The sequence below is a fragment of the Phocoena phocoena genome, chromosome 14 (assembly GCF_963924675.1).
Source record: "Phocoena phocoena chromosome 14, mPhoPho1.1, whole genome shotgun sequence".
Classification (NCBI taxonomy): Eukaryota; Metazoa; Chordata; class Mammalia; order Artiodactyla; family Phocoenidae; genus Phocoena; species Phocoena phocoena.
Window position 1 is genome coordinate 36,193,493 of NC_089232.1, and position 20,641 is coordinate 36,214,133.

Genomic DNA, 20,641 nt, shown 5'->3' on the forward strand with positions numbered 1-20,641 from the left:
AAACCAATGTGTCTCAATCTTAGCTTTGTATTAAGTATTTTTTTAATAGAATAGATGGGCCTGAATATCTGTATTCAAAAAAAAAGTTTCAAAGATAATTCTGATGGTTAGCTAAGGTTAAGAACCACTGTGTTACGCTTCCAGAGAATATAAATATTACTGGACTTTATAACTCTGGGGATAACATAAACATCTCTAAACTTCACTGCTGAACTCATTAATATAGGTAAATCAATGAAATAGTACTTTTTCTTACAAAAAGTTTTCCCTTACTTACAGTGATTTGATTGTACAAATATTTCTTAAAGTTCTGTCAGTACACACACGAGAATACCACTACAAAATTTAACTCTCTTAAGATTTCAAAAACAAGGAGTTCACGATAAATTAGTACTTTTCTTAAAAATGAATATTGGAAAAGTTCCTTAAAGGATCAAATTTAAATTACTGCACTAATCCTTGAAACATTTATAATTATCTATATAATTTAAATGTTATAGAATTCTTGGGGGAAAAAACCCCACATTTAAAAAATTAATCACAGTTTCACTTGCAGCTGAACACTAAGAAATGAATATGTGAACAGCAGCAACTACAGAAATTTTTCTCCACCTCCAGAAACCAAGCTCACTGGTTATCTGATTAAAATCCATACATTTTATTCAGGTGTAACACTTGTACTGTGCTTCAAGTAAACTTCTGAAACTTAATGAGACAGAATGCTATCATCTGCTGGCTCATTATGATATAGAGGGAGGAGTCTGAAATATGTAAAGGAGTAAGAAGAAACCGTGATTTAACTACAAGTAAAAAGTAATGAATAGTCAAACATTCTGTTTGGCTTTAGCTAAGAGAAAATTTGAATTTGATACCTGAATCTCTTGTATAATTTTTTTTTAAGGAACAAAGATGCTATTAAAAATATTCAATGTAAAAAGAGTTAGGGAGTTCCCTGGTGGCCTAGTAGTTAGGATTCCGGGCTTTCCGCTGCCATGACTCGGATTAGATCACTGGTGGGGGAACTGAGATTCCCACAAGCTGTGTCGTATGGCCAAAAAAAAAAAAAAAAAAGAGAGTTAAATTATTTCTTAATGATAGGTTCATTACTTTTTATAAATAGCTACTAAAAATGAAAGCTTTAAGAGAGAAAATTAATCAATGCTTCAGATTTTGAGTGTTGCTATAGCAGACATGTTTTATCTGCAAATACTCCAGGTCAACATTTCTGCATGCACACAATAAACAATTATTATGCGAGATGATAAATCACAGCAAAACAGAAAATACTACAAAACATAAGCAATGACCAAGAAGAAAACAACAACAAAAATGTCCACTTGGGAGGGTGGGTGAGGCAGGAATGTTATTCACTTCATCCATTTAAAAAACTGTGGTCTCATTAAGATGTATACAAATATTAAAGATCCTACTCCTAGAAGTCTTACTTTGAAAAGTATCATTTAAAGTCAGCATTTAAAGAATAAGAAGATATGACTTAGAATGATTTCTATTACCTAAACACAGAATTGTTAATAAAACTGAAACAGCTATGTAGGGTTTTTACATTTATTATTAAGTTTATTGTTAAGGACTTTACCTTTTTTTTTTTCTTCTGCTCATTTATCTTATTTTCTAACTGCTGAGTACTGTTTATAAAATTGAAAGCTCTTGTTACTTGTACAGTATACCATCACATCATAAGCAAATTGGGGTAGTTTGACCTTTTCCTTTCCAATTCGTATGTCTCTTTTTCCTTATTGATTGTGCTGGCTAATGCCTCCAATACCAGATTTAGTAGTAGTGGTGACAGCAGGAATCTAGTATTTCCCCTTAATTAGGATACTGAATTAAGGTACTGATTTTTGGTTTGAGGTATATATGTTTTATCATATTACAGAATTTTCTAATAATTCTTATTTTAAGTTGCTTTGTTTAAAAAAAATCAGAAGATGGGTTTTTAAGGTGACTTTTCAGTATTTATGGAGATAATTACATAATTTTTCCTTAGATCTACTAATGTAGCAAAAATACCAATACTTATTCATAAATATTCCCAGCTTGTTTGATGTTAGGGAAGCCCAGTTTGTTTTCTATTGCAGGAAAAAGGTATGTTTCCAAATAATCAAATAAGAATTGTGTTAGATTATCTATTCAAATACATATAAGTCAAACAGAAGTATTTAACTTATTTGATCCAACTTACTCCTCACTTTCACTTTTACAAGGCTTCAAAACAAACTGATATTTTCTTATAAGTACTGAACATACTCAAATTAGTAGCATAAGTTCTTCCAGGTTTCATCTAGGCACTGTTCTTACTCAACTCTCCCTCAAACAATCTCATCCACCTAAGGTTTAATTAGTACATTCTAGGACTCCCAGATTTTTCCCTGCAGCCCAGCCCTCAAACCTGAAACCCAGTCCAGTCAAGCCAATTCTCTACAGTCCTCTCTATTTGAGGTCCTCAAAGACCTGGAACTGGGCTTAAGAAGAACAGAACCCAAGCTTTTCTTCCTCAAACTTGGTTCTCATCCAGGGCTCTCTAACCCTGGGCAGATGGCACCACCACCCACCCAGTCACTAAGCCAGAAACTTCAGAGCCATTCCTGACAAAGCTCCCCACCTCCACTATCTCTAAAGAATTATTTTTATCTCATGAATCTCTCAACTTTGGAATACCTGTACCTCTTTCCAACTCTCCTGACTCCATTCTGGTAAGCCTCCATTATCTAAACTAGTCTCCCTGATTAGTATTCAATCATGCCCAACCCAAGTAATCTTTTAAAAAGTCAATTTGGGCTTCCCTGGTGGCTCAGTGGTTAGGAATCTGCCTTCCATTGCAGGGGACACGGGTTTGAGCCCTGGTCCGGGAAGATCCCACACGCCGTGGAGCAACTAAGCCCGTGTGCCACAACTACTGAGCCTGTGCTCTAGAGCCCGCAAGCCACAACTACTGAAGCCCGCGCGCCTAGAGCCCGTGCTCCACAACAAGAGAAGCCACTGCAATGAAGGGCCCGTGCACTGCAATGAAGAGTAGCCCCCAGGGCTCACTACAACTAGAGAAAGCCCGAGTGCAGCAATGAAGACCCAATGCAGCCAAAAATAAATAAATTAAAAAATATATATATATATAAAAATATGTCATAAACAATCACAACAAATAAACTTAAAAAAAAAGTCAATCTGTTCACATCAATCCCCTGCTTATGATAAAGACTTTTAAAAAATCTTTAATAAAGTCTAAGCCATTCCCATCTCTCCAACACAGATTCCTTCTCCCCCCTACAGTTTTCAATGCTCTAAACTAGGCCTTCTTTCAGTTTTTGAGTCAGACAATTAACATTCTTTTGTGCCACAAGGCCTTTGCACCTACAATCCTATTGCATAAAACATGCCCACACATGCTTCAATTCCTAGAAGAGGTATCAATTCCTCAAGTAAGTTTCCTAACACCCTCCCCCAACCTACTACACATATTTCTTTCAGAGCATAAGAAATGCAATAAGTTATAGTCTGTAATAAAAAACATAATTTGAAAAATGTGCAAACTGAGTATACTGGAAAAAACACACTGACAGGCTTAAATGTAGGAAGTAACTTTAAGAACACTATTAACTACTTTCTAGAACAATGAAGTTATCTTGCATTTCTTTTCCATAGGTAAAAATGTCATACTCTAGAGTAGCACTGTCCAACCAAAATACAATAAAGCCACATATACAATTTAAAATTTCCCAGTAGCCAATTTAAAAAGAGGTGAAATTAATTTAATATATTTTACTTAACCCAAAGTATCCAAAATATTATTATTTTAACATGATATCAATGTAACATCTATATTTTACATTAGTTTTTGAAATCTGGTATTTTATACTTAATGCACATCTTACTTTGGACTAGCTTTATTTCAAGTGGCACATGTGGCCACTGGCTTCCATACTGCACAACATAGTTCTAGAAAATAATATCCTATTTCTTGTACTTAAATAGAATCAGAGCTATTTTTAAAAGAGCATGACATTAAACAATTTTAACCTCTATCAACAAGGATATGTCTCATGTTTAAACCCTTCAAAAATTTTTAAATTATGCAAACATTCCATGCTACTGAAAAGCCCAAATTCAAAATAAAAATTCAGGTAAACAATTTAAAAACTGCATATTTATTGACCATCTGAGCAGGTTACAGGAAGATGGGTGCTCTCGACTATTGCTAGTAGGAGTGATTTTATTACAACTTCTTAGAAAGCAATTGGTTTTCCCTTTGATTTAATAACTCCACTTCTAAGACTCAGTCCTATGGAAATAACCAAATTACCTACAAACCTGTTCACCGAGATACAATATGATTCATTCATACATGTATGTATGTATGACACTCGTATATCCACAGGGAAAAAACCAAAACTAAATGTAAACCAAAATGTTTACAGTTATCTTTTTGTAGTGTGATGACTGACATATTTTTCTATTATTCCTTTAAATATATATATTTATTGAGTGCTACTCTGTCCCAAGTGTTAAAACAGATGGATATTTGCCACTAAGAGGCATACCAGTTTTCTTTACACTTTCCACATTTTCCAAATTTTCTACAGTAAAAGTATATTACCCTTTCATAATTTTAATAACCAGAAGAATATGGAGTGAATGTTTTGGCCAAGTCAGCTGTAAATGGACATTTTTGAGTTAACTGGGGAAGAATCTGAATATGGTCTTGAATATTAGTTTAGATGAAAATTTCTTGAAGTGGTAAGGGAGTCTAACTGACTAAATCAAAACAACCTACAAAACAGTCTGTATGATAAGATTTCATTCTGGTAAAAAAGTACACGTACATAAATATATGTGTGGAAAGATACGCACTGAACTGTTTACAGTGGGATTCCTGGGTAATGGGAGTGTAATTTTTTTTTTTGATTGACTATTTTCTACGATGCTTCTGTATGCTTCTGTAATGACTTTTAAAAAATTAAACTATACACACACACACACGCACCTTACTGAGCATCTGCTACATACGATAGGTTCTATAAGGGGTAGGACTGAGTAATGGAGCCACAACCTTAAAGAAACTTAAAATTAATCATGAGGACCAATATAGGAAGACAGTAAAAGTAATTAATACAAGGCAGAATATAAACACCAAATAAAGTAAAATGTGGTTTTAAAGATTCTAAGAAAAAGATCTCACTTGACTGGAAAGAGTGGTGAAAATGAGAAAAAAAAACTTCATGAAAGAGAATTTGAAATGCAAAGGATTTTAATTAACAGAGGAAACGGCAGGCGCTAAAGATAAAGCATGGGGCAACTGTCAAAGAGCAGGAAGTCATATCATAGAGTTTGGCTGGAATGTAGGATATATGAAGCGAGTAGGCAGTATGCTGGGAAAGTAGGCTGTGTGGGCCTTGACTTTTCAGAAGGGAGTATGTACCTCTGAAGTTTTTTGAGTTTAGCAATGGGGAAAATCTTAAAGAGTTTAGCAATGAGTTTAGCAATGGGGAAAATCTTATAGAGGTTCCAATTGAGTTTTTTTGAGTTTAGCAATGGGGAAAATCTTAGAGGTTCCAATTCTAGTAACGGTCCTACCACTTCTCATCATCTCTATTGCTACCATCTTGGTTCAAGCCACTACTATCATTCATTCATTCATTTATTTATTTTGCGTTACATGGGCCTCTCACTGTTGGGGCCTCTCCTGTTGCGGAGCACAGGCTCCGGACGCGCAGGCTCAGCGGCCATGGCTCACGGGCCCAGCTGCTCCGCGGCATGTGGGATCTTCCCGGACCGGAGCACAAACCTGTGTCCCCTGCATCGGCAGGCTGACTCTCAACCACTGCGCCATCAGGGAAGCCCTCATCTATTTATTTTTAACTTTTGATGTATTATTTATTTATTGAAATGCAGTTTATGTACAATATTATGTTAGTTTCAGGGGTACTACATACAGATTTGACATTTGTATTCATTACAAAATGATCATTTAGCTGTATCAGTCACCAACTCCTAATGAAATCTTCTTGCTTCCACTCTTGCACTCCTATAATCTACTTACTGTACAGCAGACAGACAGATCCTTTTTTTTTTTTTTTTTTTTGTGGTACGCGGGCCTCTGACTGTTGTGGCCTCTCCCGTTGCGGAGCACAGGCTCCGGATGCGCAGGCTCAGCGGCCATGGCTCACGGGCCTAGCCACTCCGCGGCATGTGGGATCTTCCCCGACTGGGGCACGAACCCGTGTCCCCTGCATTGGCAGGCGGACTCTCAACCACTGCGCCACCAGGGAAGCCCCGGGACAGATCCTTTTAAAAGACAGATTATGTCACATCTCTACTCAAAAACACTGCAACAGCTTCCCATCTCACACAGTAAAAAACCAAAGACATTAGAATTTTTACAAAGCCCTACAACACTGCCCTCTCACACTCTAAATTTCTGATTCCAATACACAAACATGCATGTGCACACACACATATACAAATGCCAAGAAAGTGAAGTTCTAAAAGGGCTATTTTTTTTTTTTAATTTGATCATTTCAGTGACCCTAGCACCTAGAACAGGGCCTGACATATAGTGAGTGCTCAATAGGTATCTGCTGTATGAATGAAAGGAAGAAAACACCATGATGTTAGTAGATATTTAATTGAAATGGTTTGTGGCATATTGTAAATATTTACATAAATAGAACATGCAGTGAATTTATTCTAATTTACTACTTAATTTTCCTATGGAAACTACTCACCAAAATAGTGCTTGTAAATTAAGCTTTGAGCATACAGACAACCTTTAATTTATTAGCAATTTGTCTCTGCAAAGTTTACTTAAGTTAGTTATTTGGAATAGGGGTGGTGGTGACTGAGGAATGATAGGATGGAGTCTTAAATCTCCTATTTTCCCTCTTTTTTCACTTTTCCAAAACTCCTTACTTCCCTGCTTCTTCCCCACATATAGTGTCTTCCTTTTCTCTTTCCCAGGGAATACATCTAATCCAGACCTATAAGTCTTACCCTAGGCTAAGGGCAGAAATAGAAATTAGAAGTGTGATACAGGGCTGTTGAGATGGTTGGCAGCAATTAGAGAAGAGCCCAGGCAAGGGAAGTTACTGCAGAGGACCCCTGGGAGGGCAACAATTCTTAATTCAAATATTTTCAATTAAAAGCTCCTTATATAAAGGAAATCAACACAAAATAACACTAATTCCTTCCTGTCCTCTTTTTAAATATACACTGCTGAAGGATAGGAGTGATCCTTTTTTTTTTTTTGTGGTACGTGGGCCTCTCCCGTTGCGGAGCACAGGCTCCAGACGCGCAGGCTCAGCGTCCATGGCTCACGGGCCCAGTCGCTCCGCGACATGTGGGATCTTCCTGGACTGGGGCATGAACCAGTGTCCCCTGCATCGGCAGGCGGACTCTCAACCACTGCGCCACCAGGGAAGCCCCCTGACCCTTGTTTTTAAATGAAAAACCTGAACTTTGTATTTTATTATGATTTCAAGCATACAACAAAGCTTAGAAAAATACACACAGTGAATGATCAAGTGCACACCACCTGGCTGTGTTAAATCTTAATCTTTACCAAATCTGCTTCAGATTTATTTTAAAGACAGTACAGTTAGGGCTGAAAAACCATGGACTCTTCCTAGATCCCTTATTCCTCTCCAGTTCTCCGGAGGTAACTTTTACTGATTTGGAATTTATCATTCCAATGCATGTTTTCATACTTTTGCTACACATTATACGATTCCCATAAAATATATCGCATTGGAATGTTTTAAAAACTATATAAAGAGTATATAAATATGAAAAACAAAACTATTATATCTTGGCTCTTACTTAACATCTCTGTGCCTAAGTTTCCTTTCTGAAAAGTGGGGATACCACCTCCTAGCTTACAGGGTTGTTGTGAGGACTAAATGAGTTAATATATTGCATATAAATCACTTAGAAAAGTATCTTGCTGGGAATTCCCTGGCGATGCAGTGGTTAGGACTCTGAGCTTTCAATGCCGAGGGCTTGGGTTCAGTCCTTGGTCAGGGAACTAAGGTCCTGCAAGCCGCATGGCACAGCCAAAAAAAAAAAAAAAAGAAAAGTATCTTGCTCACAGGAAGTAGTGTATATCAGTGTTAGTAACTATCATATAAAGTTGCAAATGAATCTGTGATTGTGTGTGTATGTGTATGTAGGCATGTGTATATATACTGATCGAGAAAAGATTAATTATCAAAGTGAAATGTATATATACTCCATATAACACCAGATATTTCCAAAATTGTGTAAAAACTAGAAATACTTATAAATTTCAGGCTGGAAAGGTTCACTAGCCTACTTAAAGAGGAACTGAAAGTGCTAAGCATAGAGAAAAGGGTATTTTTTTAACTTACAAATTGTAGGTAAAATTAAATCAGAATATCAACGTTTGATTTAAATAATGTATGATTGTTTAAAAATGCCTAAAAATTTAATGTCCTCCTTTTATGAGCTTTTGGGGGTAGGCTTGGGAGAGAAGGGGTAGGGTAATCCTTCAATGAGATGCTATTCAAAGACTTCTTAGACTGTTAAGGGAGGCACTTTAGAATTTCACACAAAATAAAACATTATTTGATAAATTTCACTATTTTTCTGAACAAGTTTTTAACTTCCTGTAAGTAGAAAAAAAGTAAAATTTAAAATGATGTTTTAAAATAGGATTCACCTGGATTACAAGATTTTCGTAGACAACTGGATTCTGCAAAATTTATCAATGCAATTGTGGATACATTTTCTTTGTTTTGATTATAGGATTATTTTTATAATAGTCTCTAGGTCAAAAGACCAGAAAACACTAAAATTTAATGTCCTACATATTATGTGAATATCTATGCTTTTAATAGATATCTAGAAAAGGGTGTCTATGCCTTGAAGATTAATAATATAATGATACATAAACAGAGGAATTTGATCTAATGAGCATTTAATAGGTAACATTTACTTGCCTAGATGTTTTACACAGGATATGCGTTTTAATACATGTGAAATATCACCGTGGACAAAATTTAGAAGACTACCTTAGATACTTTGTTTAAACACATCTACTTCTGCAAAGAATTAAAAATGAGTACTACAAAAGCCAATATTTAAGTTGGCAAAGCATATAAAATGTAGAGAAACTGTGTAGATTATGTCAACACAGTAGCGTTGAAACAGTTGTTTCCCTTAGAGTTCAGCATATGTCCACGTCTAAAAGGTTAACAGAAAGCAACAAATAAAGGTAACATCAAGGATTAAACTGTCTCCCCCTCCCATCCTACCAAAAAAACTAAAACGTAGCTGGTGAAAGGGAAGATTAAAGTTCAAAAGTAAAGTTTTACTTTTCTTCTCCTAAAGTGAGAACTTTGAAACGGAACTACTGATTTTGTTTCATTTGCTCCCTAGTAAAATATTTCCATGTATGGGTTAGTCCCTCCCTCGGCCCCAATAGAAGATTCAGTGGGAAACCAAGTTGTAACTTGAATTAACCGACAAGAGAAAAACCTAGTCATTCTCAGCACTTTCCTAATGGTGAAAGGATCCTACCACCGTTCACCCTATACTCCGTCCCCTGCCCAAGCAAGACGTAGCACGTGCCAAACAGGACACTTAAAAGAATAATGGTCCAACTTTTCGCACGCAGTCTGGGGAGGGGACGCAGACTATTTCTTGAGGAGTGCAAGAAGGAAGCAGAAAAGGTCCTCTCAGGAAGGGATGATGGACCTTTGGTGCCGTCTCCTCTGCCTGTTGGAGGACTCAAAATCCGCTTGCTTCAGAGACCCTAGGAAGCATCACATTCTGGTCGAGGCTGGCCTAGGGCCTGGGCGAAGCAGTCAGTGTTTACACCTGTCACGAGGGAGGGAGAGATAGAAAGAGGAAGCCGGAGCAAAGCCCCAAACTTCTCAACAAGCTCCAGGGAGGGAGCGGCCGGTACGGAGCTGTGGGCAGGTGGAAGCTGCGGGGTAGGGCGAGACGGTGGCGGCCGGGGACGTTGGAAAGGCTCTCACTTCCCCGGCCGGTGCCCGGGATGGCAAGGAGGGGCCGTGTGCTTCGGGCGCCGCCGCCGGCGTCCCCGCACCCGCCGTGGAAGAGGACAGAGCCCAGAGCGCGCAGGCCCGCAAAGCCGGCACCGTCCCCGCAGCCCCCAGCTCCGCGGCAGGTGCCCCCGGCCCGGGCGAGGATCCGACCGGTGAGTTGGGCCGGGTCCCCCATCCTCTTTCCCCCGCGCGGCTGGGGGAACGGAGCGGTGGCGCTTACCTGGCTCGTCCGGGGCGGCCTCGATGGGCATGGCTCAGGGGCCCGAGGAGGAACTGGCTCCCCGGAGAAGGACCGGTTATTCGGACGCGGAGCTGGTGAGAGCGGAAGGCAGGCTGCTCTCAGCCCTGTCAGCGAAGCAGCGCCATGGACGCCCACCCGGAGTTTCAGCGCTGCCGCGAGACCCCCATCCCATTACCCTCCGCCCTCTTCCGCCGCCGCCGCCGCCGCCGCCGCCACCGCCGCCTCCTCCACCTCCTCCTCCGCGGAGACCCCCCGCCCACTCCACACACTCTCCCATCATGCAGCGGGGGAACCGCTGCCGCCGACACGTCACTTCCGGGCGCAGGTGGCTAGGTCGGGGCCGGGCGCTGGTGAGTGCTGGGGGGTGGAGGGGAGGACACTCTGGGGGAATCAGTGTCACTGCACGCTTACCCCTGCGCAGGCGCCGTCGCTCAGAGCGCCGGCCGCCATTTTGGGTGCGGGCAAGCTGCCCTTTTTCTTGACTTCCTCGCGAGTCATCGAGCTGTGAGGGGGAAAGAAGTACTCTCGCCCTCCGCGGCTCCTGAAGCAGCGCTCCGGGAGAGGGACAGGTGCTCCTCAGCCGGCTAACATCAACGTTCAGCTCAGGACCGAGTTAAGTCTCTTGCTCTCTAAGTAAAAATTGCAAAGGTTTTGAAATACGGAGCCCTATCTTCTCCACCAAAAACCTACTGGAGAGCACTTATCAGCTTGCCCTTTTCGCCCCGAAAAACGACTTTTTCGTTCACCGTCTAAGTCCCTTCCTCTTTCTAATTTAAGCTGACAGAAGAGGAAGCTGACATATTGAAATAACAAAGAAGAATTAAATCAAATTTAAAATGGAAAACAAGAGGGAAAGCAGCTGCCGAACTAACAAATCGTCTTCGAGACCAACAAAAAAAAATTGGGGATTTTGCTAACGTATTGAGACGGTGGTCATTTTTCATAGATGCTGCGGAAGACTATTCGATGAAACTAAAGAAATCAAATCAACTTCCGCGTTTCTTTAACAGCGGTCATAACATTTTTCTATCTTCAGTCTTGGTCATTTGCATTTTTACAACCTTTCCCCTTCCTTTGTAATGTAGAACACCGGCCACTGTAAAAACCAGACCGCCAGGCTGCAAGGATTATTGTTATCGTCCGGGATGATGAGCCCGGGGGTCCTATCCTGCAATCCTGAGCCCTACCGCGTGCTCATTCTGCTCACTTTTGCCAAACCTGCACCGGCAATTTGAATGATTTAAAATCGTTCCGGAATAGCAAAGCTCATCAGCTACGCAAAGAAACAAGGTTGGAAAACACCCCCTCAGTCACAGGGAAGTGGCCACCTTTTGAGTGGAGGAATTATACAAATCAGGGGAAAGATAAGGACAAAAGCAGTTCATCAGGGTTGATCCCGCCTCTGCAATGTTCTAGACAACTTGGAGCGCTAAAATAGACACGCATTTGTCTCTTTACAACTCAGTCGCTGTAAGATATACGGAGACTGCATCACTTTAAATTGGAGTACCAATTGTTTTGTGGAGGTGCTGGATTTTTTGTTATTGCTCAGTCACTAAAGCAAGAAAAATCTATATAGTTTGTCAAATTTAATCCTATTGTATTTCGCCCCCTGCTGGTTTTGCTTGTGTGCAACCATATATATATATATATATATATATATATATATATATATATGCTATATACGCGATATATATGTCGCTATAAGTGTTTATTGACCAGGAAGGAAAAAAACAAAAATATTTGTGTGTGTGTGTATAGATACTGGAAATGAATTGATTTTAGATGAACACATGCTTGTTCTAATTTGATAGCTCAGCTAAACAGAAATATCAGAATAAGCATATGACAAAATCCTAAAGCAGACCCTACATCAAGAAAATGTTTAAACGGAAATAATAAATTTAAACATCAAAATATTAAAAAGAAAACTGCGTTCAGAAAAATATCTTCCTAATTTCTTACATAACATATGATTACAAAATGATGGTTTTTGTCAAATAAATGCAGGAACCAATTCTATTAACTTAAGGACAACAATACAGAAATCAGTGTCCAACGTTGTATATAGAAACTGAGTCACTGTTTGGCCAGCTGACTTGTGAGCAATCAACCAACTTGTAATTGGTAATCTTACACATAATTCTGAAGACAGCATTCCAATGCTTATGAAATTGTATTACAAAAGGAAAATATCTCTGAATGTTTTGAAGATGATGAGAACATTAACATTCATTGTATTTGCATCCAATGATAGTATTGTTTTTATTTGCTTTTTAAAAGTTATGACCAGGGCTTCCCTGGTGGCGCAGTGGTTGAGAGTTCCCCTGCACCGGCAGCGATGTCTGGAGAAACTTTTGGTTGTCACAACTCGGGTGGAGGTGCCACTGGCATCTAGTGGGTAGAGACCAGGGATGCCATTCAACATCCTGCCATGCAGAAGGTGGCCTCCACAACAAAGAATTATTCAGTCCAAAATGTCAGTAGTTGCTAGGTTGAGAAATCCTGCTCCAGGCCACCCTGAAGCTGCCAGGTGCTACTGTACTGCTTTGGCTAATTCTGTCCACTGGGCCTGTTAATCCTGGGCCCCTCAAGTGTCTGCTACTGCACCTAAAAACTTAAAAGCACTCCAGGAGCCAAATTTCTGCACCAGCTTTCCAGAGGATTCCTTACTGCCATTTTGGGCTTCTTCTGGTGTGTTAGAGCTGACAGAGACAATAATTTTGGTGTTCTGGCCTCTGGGCCCACTTAAGTACACCAGACCCTAAATTCTCACAGCTCTGTAGCTCCCATGAAGTAAATGTTGCTGTACTGCTTTCCTTGTTAGAAAATCAGGCCAGACTTCTCCCAGGATGGGGCAAGAAAGACTTGTTCAGGGGCTATGCTGGGATCTTTCTCTTCTCTAAGCTAGAGAAGAGGACTTGTCTTCAGATCCCAGAGAGGGTCTTTTCCTCCCTTCATTAATACCATCAAGATGAGTGTCTCTCAGGTGAGCAAGTAAGCCTGAAGCTTAGGGCTCAGAAGCAGACAGTATCCCTGTGGGCTGGTTATCATTCCTCTCCACACCTTTAGTCCTGCCATGACCCTGTCTTAGACTATTTTGCCTCATGAAGCTGGCATATATTATTTTTGCTTTCCCCTCCCCAAACTAAAAGACAAAGACAATTGGCCACAATGAGCCTGCTGATATGATGCAATGTGAAGTACACAGATCACAGATGAAACATACAGATCACAGAAGTTCACAGTATTCTTGCCAAATATATTTAGCCTGAATCTAAATAAGCCTTTAAATCTATGTTCCATTTTACAGGAAATGCTGGAGGAACCAGTTGAACAGGACTACAAAGACACAGTCATACCAATCTAGTACCTGGATTATTGGACAAAACAAATAACTTGGTCTCTTCAAAAGGGATATTCTAGATTAAAAGAGACAAGGGAAATAATAACCAAATATAGTGCGTGGTTCTTAATAGGATCCTGATTTGAACAAAGCAGTTATAAAAGACATTTTGGGGGTAACTGAGGAAATCTGAATGTGGATGGCCATGAAATCCTCTTGAGAAATTATTATTAACTTTTTTAGATATAATAATGAAATTATGGACATGTATGAGAATTTCCCTACTTTTTGGAAGTGACTAAAATATAATAAGTATAATTTATTTTAAAATGGTTCAGAAAAAAAGACCATGTACATAGAGATAAGGAAAATATGGCAAAATGCTAGCAATTATTGAATTGAATCAAGGTGGTGGATATCTTGGTGTTTTTTGTACTATTCTTTCTACTTTTCTCTATTTTGAATACTTTCATAATGAAAAGTAAAAGAAAAGACTTAAAAATGCCTGAGCATATGAGGTTTGGATTTCCCTTACATTTATTTCCAAATTACTGCACACCCTAGTCAATCATTGTCAAACACATTTCTGATTCTGGAGCAGATCTTGTAAACAGTGATCTTGTAAAGTGTTTTAAAGATATAGAAAGGAGAAAACAAGCAAGGACTGCAACTCCCAAATCAATTGTAATTATTTTAAACCCTCTAATATGCACAAATATGGTAGAATTACAATTCTGTTCAACAAGGAGCAGTTCTAACGCAGCGTTAGCAAGAAAACAGCAAGAATTATGTTATCATGAGTACTGCACTATTTAAGTGGCAGTATCAACTGAAGTTCTCTCTCTGACTTTCCAATACTGTTCCCTCCGCATGGAATGCCCTTCTTTCTGCTTCTTACAGTGGTCAGTTAACTTTTTTTGAGAGCTCAGCATCTGAACCCCTTTTCATACGTTTGAGACAATTGCTAACTTATGAGACTAGGTGGGAGGCAAAGCCTTCCTCCAAGTATAAGAGCTGAAAGTGCCAGTATGGGGACTTAAAGACAGCTGCAGGGTTTTTGCCCCTCTTTGCATTTTGAGATGGAGTTTATCTTCCTTCTACTTGAGTGTGTGTTAGCTAGTGGCTTGATTTGACCAACACAAGTGGTGGAGACGGTGCTGTGTAACTTTTCAGGCTGAGCATTAAGAGATCTGAAGCTTCTGACTTTGCTGCTTGGAATGCTCCCACTTTGAAGGGAGACACCATGTGAAACGTACAACTTCTCTGAGAGCACCATGCTGTGGGAAAGCCCAATCTATGTGAAGAGGCCCATTGAGGAGAACTGACCTGCTACAGTTCCATCTCTTCCTCAGTCTTATTTTTTCCTCAATCAAGTAATGCTCGGCCAATCAAATTGGCTAATTAAGCAGAAAATAAATTTATTAAAATAATATTAGATGGCTGGCTGAGCTCCTAGCCAACAGCCAGCCATGTGAGTGAGCCATCTTGGATGAGCCTTCAGATGATTTTAGGCCCAGCAGACATTACTTGGAGCAGAACTGTCCGTCTGAGCCTAGACAACCTACAGAATCTTGGGATGTATTGTAATAATTGTTGTTGATGTTTGAAGCCACTAAGTTTTGAGGTGGTTTGTTAGGCAGCAGTGGGTAAAGAAAACAGGAAGATGTTGACTTTCCTAGCTTCCTTTGCAGCTAGGTATAGCATGTGACCAAGGCTTTGCTGACCAGATGCCTCTCTCTAGACTTTCATTTAGGAGCTCATGACACACAGTAAAAAGAATGTGGAGAACTTTTGCTGATGGTGATGGTAGCAGTTGCAGCAAGACTGAACTTATGAGGCAGCAGGGGCTAGTTGCTGTTGAATGTCCAGGGCCAGTGGCACTGGCAATACCAGCTTCAGCTGCATCCTCACTGGACTAGATCTCTGGCATGATTTGGGGGGATGTTTCTGGCTGCATGGACTCTGAGCCTGGTTCTTGAGTCATTCAGGAAGTTCCGTGAGCTATCTACTATCATCTTAATACATTTCTTTTCTCCTTAATCAGCCAATGTCAATTTCGGTTGCTTGTGACTAATAACTCTGAATGATACAGCTTTTTTATTTTTTCTTTTGGCTGCACCGCACGGCATGTGGAACTTTCCTGACCAGGGATCGAACCTGTGCCCCCTGCAGAGGAAGCGTGGAGTGTTAACAACTGGACCACCAGGGAAGTCCTCCTTTTATTTATTTATTTATTTAGTTAGTTAGTTAGTAGTAGTATTATTACGTATGATACTCCTTTTAAACCAGCTGGCTTCTCTTTTTCCCTTAAGATAAAATTCAAAGATCAAGAATTACTCCTCCTACTAACCTTTACTGATATCTTCTCTGTACTTGGCCCCCTACTCAAAGGTTTTGCTCCTCTTCTAAGCCCCTGCAGTGCCTCGTGTATACCCATGATATTGTTCTGATCATAAGCATTGTAATTTCCAATTTCTTAAACTATCTACCCCATTAAACTCACAACTTTAAAGGAAAGAACTGTATTTTTCATCTCTGTATCCCTAGTGCCTTGTGTAGTGTTCATCTAACAGCTATTGGATGGATGAGTAATTGAATGAATGAAATTGATGGTATGAAATTTAGTATGTTAAAACAGCTCTGGACATAAATAGGCATCATTTCAAAGTTTCTCTCTTTTTTTTTTTAACCATTTACATGCTTGTCATAATAGAACATTGATAAGGTTCTACTGACAATAAAAATAGAGCAAATTTTAAAGGATTGCTTTTATAAAATACCCCTATAAATTCTTTAGATATTACTTATATCCATAATCTTAATGGATTCCTTTTCAACCTAGTAACTATTCCCTTTTTATGAAGTGCCAGAGAAATTTTCATTGTTATTCCAATGATTACTTTTATTCTTGTTGATATAAAAATGATGAAAGTGTAGGTCTAAAAAAAAATCCATTTAGGGATATTCCCTAGAGTACCTTAAGTTTTTGAGAGGAAGAGTTGTGTAAGAAAAATCATTTTAGAAGCAAAGAGCTGATAGATACACATCATGGAGCTTCTAACCTTATGATTTAGCAAAGCAAACATGTTCTCATTTGAGAAGAGCATAGGGTTAAAGGTGAGTGAAAATATTTGCATGGTCAAAAATTTAACTAGCGAATCAAAATTCTGCGTCAGTTTGTGTCAGTCGAAGTTCCACAGGTGATGGCAAAATGCACCAAAAGTTGAGAACTACTAAGACAAGGGACCATTTCTTTTCTTTTGGCTATTAACTTATTATTTAACCACTTAACAACATTAACTGGTATGTCCACTCTCTCAATTTGATCTGCATTGTCATCCATCCTTTGCTTTTTTCCTTCATTCTTTCTACATCTTTCCAGAGAAGCGACATTTTATTTTTACAAAACAGAGAAATATCAGTGGCAATTAAGGCAAAATGTTAATATCTGCATATTCTCAAAAATGAGTAGGCATCTGTGATGAGGAATCAGCGCTTCCGTAATCACAGACCCTCATGTTACATGTTCTAAAAGTTAAAACAGAGTTCCTTATTGTCCTACTGACTCTTGTTCTTTGAACAAGTACTGTGACTCCCTTCATTTTCAAATGTATACTCTCAGTTTCTCCTCTCAAATAACTGTCTGAAGTTTTTTTAATAGGTGAGTCATGTGTCCCATGCTGTCCACCAATTCTGAGAATGGGTGGAGAAGGGGTCTCTGTTATCCCACTTCTATCCTTCAGGTTGGGCATTTGCCAGAGATGGATAGCCCATGTTTTCACAGCAGGTGCTTTGTTTGGACCCATATTCCAGGTGTCACAAGGCCTTTCCTGTGGTTCACAGAGCAGTTCCTAGAGTAGTGTGGGGACAGGTTGAATCTTGGGTGGTACTTGAGTATAAAAGAGAACCTATAAAATCAATGCACTAAGGAATTGGGGTTGGTGGTTCCCAGCCACTGGCTTGTAGCCCTCTCCTCCTTTCTTTTGGCAATGCAGTTCTTATAAATAGCAAAGGCTTGTGTTTAAATTGCGCCTGTCAAATTTTCTTGTCCCTACAATATATATTTGTAATTTTTGTACCTTTATGTACATAATTAAAAATTTAAAAATTATAAAAATGCAAAAAACATCCAGAAATATTTTTCATCAGATAATACATTATAATGGAAATACAGAAAAAGGGGAAGTGTCTCCTACTGTAATTCCACAATTCTCCCTCCTTAGTGATAACCAGTGTTAGCAGCTTGCTAATATATACACACCTGTGGGGGCGAGATAGGTAGTTATAGGTCTTTTGACCTATATAAACACAAACATTAAAAAAATAAAGGTAAGATAATATTATAAATACTATTTTATGATCTGTTTTTTTCCTATGGAATCATGTTGGGTACCTATTTCCATGCAAATATATAAAAACCTATCCTAGCCTCCGAAGCTTCCCCCCTCCGCCACCCGCAGTCTCCACCAGTGAAGGGGCTTCTAGTGTGTGGAAACTTTTCCTCCTTCACGGCTCCCTCCCACTGGTGCAGGTCCCGTCCCTATTCTTTTGTCTCTGTTCTTTCTTTTTTCTTTTGCCCTACCCAGGTATGTGGGGATTTTCTTGCGTTTTGGGAAGTCTGAGGTCTTCTGCCAGCGTTCAGTAGGTGTTCTGTAGGAGCTGCTCCACATGTAGATGTATTTTTGATGTATTTATGGGGAGGAAGATGATCTCCACATCTTACTCCTCTGCCATCTTGAAGGTCCAACCTTCGTGAATCAGTTTTTATTAAATGGAATCTATAAAAAAATCACTTCGATCTAAAATATTTTGTTTATTCAATGTTGTATTTAAATGCCCTGCTCTTTGCTGATAAGGAAGCTGAAGTGAAGACCCAATGAACTAAACCAAAAACCTTTGTTAGCTGACTTACAGGGATAGTGATGAAGGTCTCAAATTAGAATAAATGTGTCTGTGCACTGATATCCATCAAGGTACACATTTTCTCATTACTTATAAAGGGATAAAACTGCCATCGTTGTCAAATGGTTTTTCTAAAACTGTAAACCTGTTACATCTGTGTGGACACGAAGGCTTGTGATAAAGGCTTAGAGAGGCATGGAAGGTAATAAAACAATTGTAGGAGATGATGGTTTGTACATTGCCTATTATTAACACATGGAAATATAGACATGAACTTCCATTAAATTCAAAGCATTTTTCTCCTCCTTTCTCACTGTTCTCCAGGTTTTTCTTCTTTAACACCATACAGTGTGATTTCTGGTGTTTGAGGCAGCAAACACCAGCTCCGTTGTCTTCCTTCTGAGTGGTTTAAAAATGAGTAAATGAAAGTTCTTCTGACAATTTATAAACCTAAAACCCAGTGAGGAGTTTTGTTTTTCAATAGTGTGAAAAAAAAAGAAAAAAAATCTGAGCTGAGAAACTGACTCTAGAAAGTGGCAATCACACCACAGGCCTGATGACTTGCAGAGTAACTGTCAGGACATCCCTGAAGTAGTTCCTCTCCCTATGGCATGGTGTCTCTCTAGCCCTTTCTTTTCTCCTGCCCATCCTCCTCCCAAACCCACCTCCTCGTAACCTCTCAGAGGGAAAACTGACTCTGGTTCTCCACCACCTCCACCTCTAGATCCACTCAGTGTGTGTAACCCAACCCAGCAAGGTGAGTCTTGGGCTCTCGCCAAGCAGACCATCTGCTGTTCCTCAAGCTTACCCTTGGGGTCTCAAGACATCTATCTATACATTTTTTGTTTTGTTTTATTTATTTTACAAAGATGGAATCATCTGACTCCGGACATACTTTTGGGCAAATTTGCTTTTTTTTTTTTATGATTTAAATAATATTTACTATTAAGAGTAAATTTTATATTTAAACAAACCACACTGGTTTTATTTAATCAAGGTACCTGTAGCAAATTCCAATAATAAATATTCAAAATTAAGATGTTAAATAAAGCCTTGACTTTCTTTTTTTTTAATAATTTTTTTCACACACACGCACTATATTTTATTTTTACAAGAGATAAACAGACTGACACCAAGCATTGTAAATGGATGACCACAACAAAAGCAACAATGATTGCAATTACCAGACACGAAACACACTCATACTATGTCATAATATTGACATTCAGTCCAGTAATCCTCCACTGTAACAGCTCCTTTACTTTGCAGTGAAAATTGATTTGTATATTTTTTGCCTCTGAGTCCTTGTGGGATTTTTTTTTATTATTATTCAAACAGAAAGTCACAAAAATTATAATCATCAGTTCATTCAGTCCCATGTAATTAATTTATTTTCATCTTGATCTTTTGTTAGCACTTTTATGAATTCATCAGTTTTCCGTTAGAGTTCTGAAAACGCTTATTCATTCAGTTCAGCAGTATACCAGAAACCTGTACTTGTCAGAGTCTTTTCCATGAATTCCTTGAAGATGAAACCCTTTTATAGGAACATTTTTGCAAAAGCGTCAGAGTACATCCAGAACTGTCTGTAAATGACAAAAGACTTAAAAATGACCGCGGTTAAAGATTCGATGAAAGTTCATAATAATGCAATTGACAAGGAAATTTAGTTATTTCTGAGATATAAATTTTAAAGTAATAACTAGAATTATGACTTATAACATTATACTAGAGCATATAAGATTTTTAGAAATTTCATGTAAGCAAATTTGCTTTCTAAGAAAAAACTCAGCAATATATTATGGACATTTCCCCATCAATTTACACAGTGCTTTCCCCTTTCTATGCCGGTATGGTACTCCATAATATGCTGCTATAATTTTTTTAACCAATTCCCATGATGATTAGCATGAAGGTGTCTCTGCTGTGTTTTGCTGTGACAAATAATGCCATAATTTCTTGGTGGATTTGTCTGGGGAGTGGGGCAGAAAGTGGAAGGAAAGGGGGTAGTAATCTGGAGGATGTCGAAGAGCTGCAAGCCTAGTTTTGGATGTGATGGTAAGCACCTCCAGAGTGCAACTGGATGCCTTGGAAATGGGGTGAGAGTGAAGG